A 13,313-nucleotide genomic window follows, 5' to 3' on the forward strand; every position below is an offset into this window, starting at 1 on the left:
GTTTCATGGTTTGATGCCTACCCCATACCCCAGGTAGATGAGCTTATTGAGAGACTAGGTCCAGCCAGGTATATCACTACATTAGACCTTACCAAGGGGTATTGGCAAATCCCATTGACTAAGGCTGCTAGAGAGAAAACTGCTTTTTCTACCTCAGAGGGAAGTTTTCAGTACAAAAGAGTGCCTTTTGGATTGCAAACTGCTCCAGCCATGTTCCAGCGAGCAAGGGATAGGGTTTTACGACCTCACTGGGACTATGCCTCAGTGTACTTGGACGACATAGTCATTTTTAGCAGAGACCGGGAATCACACTTGCCCAAAGTCCAGGCAGTGCTGGACTCTCTTTGGAAGGAGGGGTTTACAATAAACTCTGAAAAATGTGCTTTGGGAATGGAGGAGGTGAAATACCAGGGCTATATCGTGGGTAGAGGGGTGGTGAAACCTCAGGTTAGCAAGGTAGAGGCTATACAGAATTGGCCCTGTCCCCTCACAAAAAAACAGGTACGTGCATTCCTGGGCATGGTGGGATACTACAGGAGGTTTGTACCCAACTTTGCCATGTTGGCGGCTCCATTGACTGATCTGACTAAGGGTCGGAAATCAGTCATGGTGGAGTGGAATGCAGATGCTGAGAAAGCTTTTTTGGAGCTCAAGTCAGCACTGTGCCAACACCCTGTCCTGGTAGCACCCGATTTTTCAAAAGAGTTTGTTGTCCAGACTGATGCTTCCGATGTAGGATTGGGAGCGGTGTTGTCATAGGTTGTTCATGGCGAGGAGCACCCGGTAGTCTTCCTCAGTAAGAAGTTTACACCAGCGGAGAAAAACTACGCTATAATTGAACGAGAGTGTCTGGCCATTAAGTGGGCTCTGGAATCCCCCAGATATTACCTCTTGGGGAATAAGTTTAGGCTGATTTCTGACCATGCCCCTTTAACATGGATGAGACAAGGTAAAGGGACTAATGCCAGGATTACTCGGTGGTTCATTTAAACTTGTAGTGGAGCATAGGCCCGGGAGACTGCATCAAAATGCAGATGCCCTCTCCTGAGTCCATTGTTTTAGCTCCACTGTTGCCTCCACCTCCTTGGTGTTGGGGCACGGGGTGGGGGGGGGGCGGATATGTACAGGACGCTGTGGCTGGGTCCTGGAAAGACGCTATATTTCCCCTCTGTTTGGACTGTGGTCCCTTTAAGGGAACAAAAAGGGTTAACTCACCTGTCAGAGGAAGTGGGTTTAAAACAAGACAGGAAGTTGTAGGTGAGTGTGGAGGAGTGTAGAGGAGACTGTGGATGGTGACTTTGTGTACAGCGATAAAAGTCAACGGCAGTGTCCTGCCTGGAAGCATCCTGGCAGGGGAAGTTACCTGCGACAAAATACAAGGACTGTTTAACTGTGATAGCAGTTCTGGACTCTGCAAGTCGGTGAGGCTGAAAGCTCTTTCTTTTGTTTTTGCTGCTGTGAAGCTATTTAAGTTTAATAAACCTCCTTTTGACTGAAAAGCCTGTGTCCTGCGATCTAGCTGGTTCCCCAAACTTTACACTACCTATTACACTTTTGTGAGGCACTGTAGTGGTATGGATGTGGCATGGATAAGAACTGATGTGGCATGGATGAACATGAATGTGGATGGATGAGCCGTGGATGGAGATTGCTGAGTATAGATGGGATGACTAAGCATGAATGAGTATGGCTGAGTATGACTAAGTACTGCTAAGTACAACTGAGTACAACTGAGTACGGCTGGGTACGGTCGAGTACGGCTGGGTACGACTGAGTACAACTGAGTACAACTGAGTACAACTGAGTACGGCTGGGTACGGCCGAGTACGGCTGAGTACGGCTGAGTACAACTGAGTACAGCTGGGTATGGATGGAATGGATGGGTATGGCTAAGTAAGGCTGGGTACGGCTGAGTACAGCTGGGTATGGATGGGATGGCTGAGTACGGCTGGGTATGGCTGAGTATGGCTGGGTATGGATGGGATGGCTGGCTACGGCTGGGTATGGATGGGATGGCTGGCTACGGATGGGTACGGCTGAGTATAGCTGGGTACGGCTGAGTATAGCTGGGTATGGATGGGATGGCTGGGTGAGGCTGGGTACGGCTGGCTACAGCTGGGTACGGCTGAGTATGGCTGAGTACGGCTGGGTACGGCTGAGTATGACTGGGTATGGTTGAGTATGGATGGGAGTGGATGGTTTGGCTGAGGATGGATGAGTATTGCTGAGGATGGATGGATGGATGAGTATTGCTGAGTATGGGTGGATGGATGAGTATGGCTGAGGATGGATGGATGAGAATGGATGGATGGATGGATGAGTATTGCTGAGTATGGATGGATTGCTGGATGAGTCATGGATGGATGCCTGGATGAGGCTGCAGTGGGCACAGATCAGCGCTGTGTGCACTACAGATCCAGCCCACAGCTCTGCTGCACCCGCCTTCTCCCTTCTTCGCTCACACTGTACTGATCGGTACAGAGAGGGGAGAGAGGAACAGGACATGACGCTGGTTTGTTTACAAGTGATCGCTCCATAATTTGACGGAGCGATCAAGTGGTAAACGGCCGTTGTCAGCGGCCATTTACCATGATCCGTGATACGCCGGTGGTCACGGATATTCCTGGGGGCGTCAATGTACTCCCTCCCAGAGTTATCGAGCGGCACTGTAGCGGTTATTCAGCTATGGCGTGGTCATTAACTGGTTAATAATAATAATAAAAAGGTAAACAGAGTAAGTAGGCAGGACTGACAAGCAGGATATCATCAACAGGTGAGTCACTGTGGAGAGAAAGGAGCTGGCAATTAGGCGACTGTTGAGCAGCCAGCTTTGAGAAGGAAGGACTTAGCCCAGCCCTGACAGTACCCCCTCCTCAATGACCCCTCCCCCTTGGAGGACCACCAGGCTTGAGGGGAAAACGTCTATGTCACGTCACGCCACGTCACAGAGGACAGGGGCATGTACGTCCGAGGGTGAGACCCAAGAGCGTTCCTCCGGACCGTACCCTTTCCAATGCACCAGGTACTGTATGCGCTAATGGAACCTATGGGAGTCAACAATAGACTGTACTTCATACTCCTCATGGTTCTCAACCTGTACAGGGTGAGGATGAGGCACGAGGTGGTAAAGTGGTTTCAGACCAAAGGTTTTATAAAGGAGACATGAAATACATTTGAGATATGCATACTAGAAGGAAGGTCTAATGCGTAAGCCACTGGGTTAATCCTGCAAAGAATATGGAAAGGCCCAATAAATCGAGGTGCGAACTTCAGAGAGGTAACACGAAGTTGGAGGTTGCAAGATGATAGCCAGACCCTGTCCCCAACCTGGTAGGAAGGCGCAGGCAGGGGTCTGCAGTCAGCATGGAGTCTGTACCTATCATTAGCATGTCGCAAAGCCTCCTGGACTTGTGCCCAAGTGGAACAAAGACCACTGAAATGCTCCTCTAATGCAGGAATACTCTGCGGAACAAACGAGTCAAGCAACATTCTACTAAAAACCACCCCTCCTCGTGCATCATCATCATCAGCGGCCAACTGGGCCAAGGACTTTCCTGACACCGAACTGGTCCACAAAATCTTACAAGGACTTAATGCTGTCCAAAAATTGATCCCCAATGAAACTTGGAGGGAAACCCAACTGAAAATCGTACACTGGGCCCATATACCCTTTCTCTCAAACAAACAAGACCTAAACACCTCCACCTGCCCTCTCTGCCATCACCCCAGGCCTTCTCTGACACACCGCTTCTGGAAGTGCTCCTACATCTCCTTTTTCTGGGATCAAGTCTTCTCCTACATCTTCGAGGTAACCCTGCTGAAACTTCCCAAAGATCCCCTGCTCCTCATATTTGGCCATTGGGACCCTCAGCTACTACCCTGGTCCCCAAATACGATCCCTCCTTATAAGGACTGGTCTCTGATCTGTCTCCTACTCGCCAGAAGATCCATCTTGAAAAACTGGACCTCTGACTTTTCACCGAAAATTTCACAAGTCAAGAAAGACCTCCTGTTTCTACTTTTTAAGGACAGACTCAACATAGACTCAACACAGACTCAACACAGATTTCTTGCTCGCTAAGGCCAAAGCACATTTCTACTGCAGACGGAAAGCTTTCATGGTCTCAACTTACACTCTGCCTGACCTGGCGAATTTCGAAAAATTCACATTCTAATACTTTGGGCCTCTCTCAACACCCCTAGTAGAACCACTCTCTCCTACTGAAAGACCCACTACCGATGGAACCCGACTTTTAACAGGACACAAAGAATCCGACAAGAACACTTACCGACCATCGACCTCAATCCCTCCTACCATCAAATCGACGGAGAACAACACCCTTTGTACCTCAGCCGCAACTCCGTTGTCTACATCCCCACTACCTCCATACCAAGAACTTGGTATTTCACCCCCCCTCCCCCCCTTCCCCCCCTTCCCCCTCACCCCTACCCCCTGCCTTTTTTCTGGGATTCTTCATTTGTTCCTCCCAGTAACCCTTTCTCAATAGATCCATCCAGTTACCTCGCCTTTTTATACATTTGTAACTGTTGTACGAGCTAATACCTCATACATTTTGTTATCCCATACCAGGGACCCTTCCACGCATCCCCTCGGTTTAGCGACACACTTTCAATGCTAGGTATCTGGTTAATTTTGATACGACTATCGCTATGTAAAAAAAATGAACACTGTTGAAATTATAACCTGTATGACATTTTTTACACCTATAAAAATCTATTTAAAAAAAAAAAAAAAAAAAAAGAGCCTCAATGGCAAGTGGAGTGTCATACAGCTGCAATGGAATCGAGTGCTTCAATACAAAGGCAGCATCAATGAACAGGCCTGCAGCCCCAGAGTCGATTAGAGCCTGTATCTCGAGGGACGACTCAGCCCAAGAAAGGGTAACCAAAATCAGGGGCTTATCCTTCTGGATAACTGGGGACGAAACAATGCCACCTAAGGTCTGTCCATGACAGGACCTCAAGGTTTGGGCGTTCCCTGGGCGGGTAGGACAGGACTTTGAAAAGTGACCTGCCTGGTAACAATAAAGGCACAATCTCTCCCACCTCCTAAGGATTCTCTCATCCGCAGAGAGACCCGTGAAGCCCGGGTGCATGGGTTCATCTTCACAGACCGACTCGGTACCAGGAGGCATGGGGGGTGAGGGAGGCAAGGGTGGGACTGCAAAGTTCGGAGACAAATGTACAGGAGGCTTCCACAAGCGCTCCTTAAAAGGAAGTCTTTCTCTGAGTCTGGAGTCAATGAGGATGGCAAATGTGATCAACTTCTCCAGCTCAGTGGATATATCTCGGGCTGTTATCTCATCCTTGATGGTATCTGAGAGACCATGAGAAAAATCAGCCATAAGGGCCTCATTGTTCCACGCAACCTCTGTTGCCAGAGTACGGAATTCAAAAGAAAAAAGAGGGAGAAGAGGCGCCTCTGGGTGCAGATTTTTAACAAGTTTATTATGCAGTAAAGTTTTCTTAGAATGAACTCACATTTCTGTAGTTAAAAGTCTCTCAGCTGACTCCAGTACAGCCGGCAGAATATCATCCAGCTGCACACGAGAAACACCGCAGGACACACACAGATGGTTGAAAGGGATCGACTCCACTGAGGACAGCCCCAAATCTATGGAATATTATTAAATGCCTTCTTTTAACTACAGAAATGTGAGTTCATTACAAGAAAACTTTACTGCATAATAAACTTGTTAAAAATCTGCACCCAGAGGCGCCTTTTCTCCCTCTTTTTTCATTTCAGTTTTTTGGGAACATGGTCTCTGTTCCCCAACAATGGCAGCCCTGAGAGTGGATTATCCCCACCTTTCTCTCTTCTCCTCCCCTCTCCCCCCCCCCCCACCACCTCCCAAAATACAAACTAATTGGTCTTTTTGAAGATCTCTGTGGACTTTTCACCTCTAATCACTACAGTGACTGTGGACTTTATGAAATGTCCTCTAGCACAAAATATTCATAGGATATATATTGTCTTAGATTTTTTGCGCTTTTTACTTGTATAATTTATAGAGTAAGGAATTCAATTGGCAACAGTTCTCATACTCTGTTTGATGTACACGAGGCACTTGGCAGCAGAAGCAGAAACATCAAATACCCGTTTAAAAGAAGCCACAAACTCTGGGTAACTCAAGACAACAGGTTTTTGCATCTCCCATAGAGGGTTTGCCCAGGCCAAGGTTCTCTCAGAAAGCAAAGATATCATGAAACCTACTTTGCTTCTGTCCGTGGGAAACGCCTGGGGCAGCATCTCAAAGTATATCTCAACCTGGTTGAGAAACCCTCTGCATTGGACTGGATCACCCCCAAATCACTTGGGAAGCAGAGCAGAACCAGACATACCTCTTATAGAGGTAATACTGCCTGCACAGAGACTGGAGCAGCAGCAGGGACGGCCATCAACACAGGTTGTACCGGAGCAGCCACAGAGGGAGATTCCAGGTGAGCCGTGTGACTCAGGAGCGTTTGTAATGCCATGGCAAACTGATCCATGCGGTGATCCTGCTCATCCAATCTGGAAAAAATATTACCAACAAGTGGATTGACTGCGTGCAGGGTGCATGCTCTCGGCACAGCTCTATTTGCAATAATTCATGCGCAAAGGACCACCCAACGAGAGGTTATACATTTGCATGTGCTTAGCACCAAGAGGTTAAGTACCTTCAGGGGTCTAATCTCGACCTTAATGTTTTTTTCAGAGACTGTTTACCTATCACTCCTAAGTCAAGGCCTTTGTATAGGGTGTATGCAATTGTTTTATCGTTTTCCTCCCAAGGTGGTTTGTTCCTTCATCTTTACTAGGATATTGTTCTACCATCTCTCTAACCGGCTCCTAAACATCCTAAGGAGATTTTCTTCTAATGTCTGGAAGAAACGCTATTCAAGATTATCTCCCAGCTACAGCTTCCTTTCGACAGTCCGGCAGTCTGTTTGTCATTTCTGAAGGTCCCCATAGGGGACAGCCTGCTTTTAGTTCCACTATTGCTAGTTGAATTTGACCACTTATCATTCTGGCCCCTCAAAAGCAAGGTTACCCCTTTCCTGGTCAAAGCACACTCTACTAAATCAGGTTGTGTTTCATTGACTTTTCAGCATCAGGTATCTGTTTCTCAGATTTGCAGGGCTGCCTGCCTGGTCTTCTGTTCACACATTTTACTAGGTGGATGCTTTTTTTTGCTTTGTTACCCACCTCTCAGTTAAACTGCTTTTAGATGTCCTAATGTACCTGAATACTCATTGTGTTCTGTAATGTACGGTTAATAAAATATGAAAATATGATTTTTGACCATAAAATCCTTTTCTTGGAGTACATTATGGGACACAGGTCCCTTACCTCTGTTTTAATGATCCACTCCTATTATTTTTTGCTGGGAGTGGGAGGAGTTATACTAGGCTGTCCTTTCAGCTTAGTCACTGGCTTTTTTGCCAGGGACCAAACTCCTGAAGGCAGCAGCATAACCCAATGTATCTGAACGCTCATCCAGTATCCCATATTGTACTCCAAAAAAAGGATTCTGCGGTGAGTCAAAAACTCTGTTTTGCTGACTGAAGCTATAAATGGAAAAATGTGCATCAATAATTGAACTGTCAAGCAATCATCTCTTTTACAATAGATAGCTTAGATTTAAATTATTTTCCTTTGCAATCAAAAAGTCTTTTGTAGCACTGTCATCACTGCCCTCCCTTCCTGTCTGGTGTCCACTGTCTCTGGGGCTACAAATGACAGGGATCTCCCCAATGAAACAGCAGTTAGCAATACAATGTTAGAGGAATGACTGAAGTGTCCATTTTTGGCACCAAATCCCAGAAAGATGTACAATCTCTGGTGAGCATTTCCATTACCATAGTAACCCACCCATAACCCACCAAACAAGAACAGAAACATTCAAAAGCCAGTAAGATCTCCAGCAAGCATCCCAATTACCCACAATCTACCAAACAAGAAGCCAGAAAATAGTTCTGAATGTTTTCAGTGATCTGGCTATACTTTGCCCCATGGATACTCCAGATGCTATCCCATTTTTGCCCCCCCCCCCATCCTTTGGTTGCTATGCAACCAATGATGCTGTGGCTTGACCACCAGCATCCAATTAACCAATGATGCTGTGCGGCTGTGTGTCATTGGTTTATTGGACACTGGCAGCTGGGCCTCCACAGTGTCATGGGTTTTTATGGTGCAGATGGCACCAAAATCCTAGCAATCATCTCAGTAATGCTTCCTGTGTCTACAAGGCAACATTATTGAGCTGCAGTGAGGATGACGTGTCTGATATGCACATCCAGTGTCAGTGCCTCTTCCCATCAAGTTCTACCTGAGACCTAGGAAAAGTGTGTGGGCTGCTCAGACTTGATAGGGAGGGGCAGAGGCATAACTAGAACCTTCAGGGCCCTGGTGCAAGAAACCATGAAGGGCCCCCCTGACCCCCCCTCCCTTTTCATCAGTCCAGGGGCTCTTCCCTCTGGACCCAGGGCACTTCCCACTGATCCCAGTGGCATGCAGTATGAATTATACCCCCTGCTGAACTTGACCCATTCAAGTGAATGGTGCTGCTCTGCAAGCGCCCCACAACTGCGTGCAATGCACATTGATTATGGCATGCTAGTGCAGAGTTGGAAGGGTTAAAGCAGACAGTGCAGAGGCAATACAACACCTCCTTTCTGCCTGTCAAATGATCTATGAAAAGCAATCTGAATGTGGATTGCTCTTCAGAGACCAAATCAGTTCCTTATTCGTCTGGGGGATGGGATTACATGGCAGTTGGGTATAAACGGACAGGCGGTCCATTTACATACGACTGCCTATCGAAAAGTGATGCCTGTGTCTGTGGCCAATCTGCATAAGCAGATTGGCCACAGACCAGCCATCTGCCTGCTCAGGATCAGAGGAGAGATCACCCGCTGAGCAGGTGGACTTCTGGCAGAGCCTGCCCCATGGAAAGGGGGCCTTAGCAATTAGAAAATAGTGAATAGGTGGGGGTCTAAGTAGCAAGAGTATGTGGTAATGAAGGAGTGCAGAGAACATGCTATGGCTACAGTATAGGGATAGTACAGTTAGAGGAGTAAACTGGGATGGAAAGGGTGTCAGATATATGGGAGTGTGGAATGTCCAGAGCTGGGGGGGGGAGGTGCTGCAGGGAAGTTTGTAGTGCAGATTTATGGGGGGTTAAGCGGATAGGTAAGAGAAGGGATAAAGGTAACAGGAAAAAAGTTCAGGAGGATTGTTGATAACTTACTGCATGATTGTGCAGACAAGGTAGAGAGAGATGCAGAGTGCTGGAGAAGATGAGCGAATCAAATGGGACCAAAGAAGAAGGTGAAATGACACGAAGAGAACATGCTGAGGGCTGGAGGGGAGTGATTACTAGTTGCAGGAAGAAAGAGAGATAAGGCAAAGTTCGAGTGACTGGAACTGCAGTGTTGGGGAATCGGCACATCGTGCAAACGAGTGAGAATAACAATTTCTGCTGTCAGGCAGGAGAAGATACAGAAGCTCTGTGTGCATCCCTCACTCTCACCTCACAGATTAGGAGCGCCCCGGGTGGGCTTTTCACTCAGCGTCCATGCTGTCCTTCTTGCCGTCCTGGGCCCCCCACAGTGGCAGAATTCCCGGGCCCAGTCACAAGTGCAATTGGTACGACCCTGGTAGTTCCGCTACTGGGGAGGTGGTATGTAGACAGTGCATCCCCAGCTGCTGCTAGAGTGCTGACGGGATGGAGCCCATCCTGGCTCCTGCAAACGTACAAGAAAGGACGGGTGACCCCTAGAACATCTATGGTGTCCTGCTGTAGTGAATGGATGGAGTGGCAACCTCAGCCCGGATTCCGAACAGGCCATGCCCCCTTCTGCCTGAGGCGGTCGTCTCAGTTTGCATCATTGGTGACATGCCCCTGTTAGAAATATATTCACCATATTTGCCTCACTTCATGTCATAATGACTCCAAAAGAAGTGAAAAGAAAAAACATGCCAATAGGACCACAGGGCAGCAATAAAGCCTGAAAGAATGCAACCTTTCCCTATCTAAAACAAAACAAAAATATTTTAATACTGGCCTTATCTAAAACACATATACTCAGCGCTAGAAAAACCACAGTGGCCTATAGAAGAATGACTATATAATGATTGAAAAAAGCTCACTGAACCTGCATCCATACAACTTGAAAAAGGAGGCGGAAATTCTGAAACGTGTTGTGCCCACCTACTCCAACCCTCGGTGCTTGACCTGGATGTTGAGGACAACCAAGAATGCTGCCATTGGGAGTCTTCTGACAGGTCTGGCTTCTCATGCTGACTGAAGCTTACACAGTGGCTTTACTTTCCATCCTTCATGGTTTACACATACTTTCCTCGTCCAAGCTGCACCTCTAACTGGCATGTAAGTGTGGACATTTGTTTTTTAATAAAATGTAACAATTTTTAACTAACTCCTGTAAACTTTGGATACTTTGTTTATCCTTTAATACTAGCCTAACTGAAACCCTAGGGTCGGTTCACACTGGGACGACTTGGGATCCGACTTGTACGCCCTCAAGTCGCCCCAGAAAGAGATTCACATTTAAGTGAATGGGAGCGTCTTAATAGACACTACTGAAGTCGCTCCGACTTCAGAGCGTACTCCCTGTACTACTTTGATCCGACTTTGATCCGACTTCAGCCTATTGACTATCATTGAAGTCGGATCGCCGTCTCGCATGATCCGACTTCGGCATGCGACTTGTGCTCAGATGATCTTAAGGGGGAACTCCGCGCCAAATTTTAAATAAAAATCCGGCATGGGTTCCCCCTCCAAGGGCATACCAGGCCCTACGCCGAACCCTTATCCGAGCACGCAGCCCGGCCGGACAGGAATGGGGGTGGGGGACGAGCCAGCGCCCCCCCCATTCTGAACCGTACCAGGCCGCATGCCCTCAACATGGGGGGGTTGGTGCCTTGGGGAAGGGGGGCCCGCTGCGGCCCCCCCCACCCCAAAGCACCTTGTCCCCATGTTGATGAGGACAAGGGCCTCTTCCTGACAACCCTGGCCGTTGGTTGTCGGGGTCTGTGGGCTTATCGGAATCCGGGAGCCCCCTTTAATAAGAGGGCCCCCAGATCCCGGCCCCCCACCCTATGTGAATGAGTATGGGGTACATCGAACCCCTACCCATTCACCTAGGGAAAGTGTCAATTTAAAAAAAAACACTACACAGATTTTTAAAGTAATTTATTAGACAGCTCCGGGGGTCTTCTTCCGACTTCGGGGTCTCTCCGGTTCTTCTCCGCGCTCTCCGGGTCTTCTGCCGGGCTCCTCCGCTATTTTCTGCTCTTTTGCTATAGCGGAGGAGCCCGGTCTGCTGCCTTCTTCTCTTCGGGGGTCTCTCCGGTTCTTCTCCACGCTCTCCGGATCTTCTGCCGGGCTCCTCCGCTATTTTCTGCTCTTTTGCCGCTCTTTTGCTATAGCGAAGGAGCCCGGTCTTCAATCTTCTGCCTTCTGCCCTCTTCTCCTGATGTTGACACGACGCTCTCTGGGGCTGGAATGCACTCTGAGCGCTCCGCTCTGACTTATATAGGTGGTGACCACGCCCCCTTATGCCGTCACAGTCCCTGGGCATGCTTATGCAGTCATAGTCCCAGCATGCCCAGGGACTGTGACGGCATAAGGGGGCGGGGTCACCGCCTATATAAGTCAGAGCGGAGCGCACAGAGAGCATTCTAGCCGGAGAGAGCGTTGTGTCAACATCAGAAGAAGAGGAGAGGGCAGAAGACGGAAGACCGGGCTCCTCCGCTTTAGCAAAAGAGCGGCAGAAGAGAGCGGAGGAGCCCGGAGGAAGATCCGGAGAGCGTGGAGAAGAACCGGAGAGACCCCCAAAGTCGGAAGAAGACCCCCGGAGCTGTCTAATAAAATACTTTAAAAATCTATGTAGTGTTTTTTTTTAAATTGACACTTTTTCCCTAGGTGAATGGGTAGGGGTACGATGTACCCCATACTCATTCACATAGGGTGGGGGGCCGGGATCTGGGGGCCCCCTTATTAAAGGGGGCTCCCGGATTCTGATAAGCCCTCCGCCCGCAGACCCCGACAACCAACGGCCAGGGTTGTCGGGAAGAGGCCCTTGTCCTCATCAACATGGGGACAAGGTGCTTTGGGGGGGGGGCCGCAATGCGCCCCCTCCCCCAAGGCACCAACCCCCCATGTTGAGGGCATGCGGCCTGGTACGGTTCAGGAGGGGGGGGCGCTCGCTCGTCCCCACTCCCATTCCTGTCCGGCCGGGCTGCGTGCTCGGATAAGGGTCTGGTATGGATTGGGGGGACCCCCCACGCCGTTTTTTCGGCGTAGGGGGTTCCCCTCAAGGTCCATACCAGACCCAAGGGCCTGGTATGCTCCTGGAGGGGGAACCCATGCCGGTTTTTTATTTAAAATTTGGCGCAGAGTTCCCCCTAAAGATTCATACCAAACACAGTGGCGGGGATCCAAGTCGGATCCCCGTTCATTGAAAGTCGGACACATGTCGCAGGGCAAAGTCGGATCCACAAGTCGCGTTGAAGTCGCGTTGAAAAGTCGCGTTGAAGTCGTGTTGCCCCTGTGTGAATCGAGCCTAAAGAAACACATGCATTTTTGAAAACAAAGATTAAACATGTTTTGACATCCATGTCATTATTTTTAGAGGTTCTGCCAGTTTTATAGAACATAAGAGAGAGGTTGATTCCTGCCTATATTATTTACATATGGATGATTTAGGGGAAGTTCAGCAAAGGTTGAAATTTCATTTGATGGAGCAAATACAACCATACCTTAGTCGTGGCTTGGCTGCAGCATGAATTAAAATATCCATTTTATTACCTGACACAAATTTCTCTGGCAAGCAAAACAAAAAAGCGTGTGTAAGATTTTTCCTTTTTGATTAGTCATTAAACTCAAGCTGCAGTGCACAGGAAGCTATGTCAGAGAGGCGTTCCTATGTGTTATATTAATCCACATAATTACAGGATTTGCTTATCTTAGGTGAGGCTAAGAAAAGATCAGCAAGGCAACAATCTGTGTAAACCTACTTTTAAAATCTACACATTTATGCAGCTTTTTAAAATTTTTGGGTAATATTGGGGGTCATTTACTATAGCGCCGCAGCGCTAATTAGCGCTAATTACCGCAAATTAGTGCTAATCGTGCTAATTAGTGCTAAAATGGTGTTCACTATAGCGCTGTTAAAAAATTCCCAAAATTGAATCTACTATAGTTCCCTGAAACCAAATAGTGCCCAAACCCTTACTAAAACCTGGAGTAGTGCACATGGAAATAATGATTAGAGCATGATATAAT

The sequence above is a fragment of the Aquarana catesbeiana genome, linkage group LG06 (genome assembly GCF_042186555.1).
Source record: "Aquarana catesbeiana isolate 2022-GZ linkage group LG06, ASM4218655v1, whole genome shotgun sequence".
Taxonomy (NCBI): domain Eukaryota; kingdom Metazoa; phylum Chordata; class Amphibia; order Anura; family Ranidae; genus Aquarana; species Aquarana catesbeiana.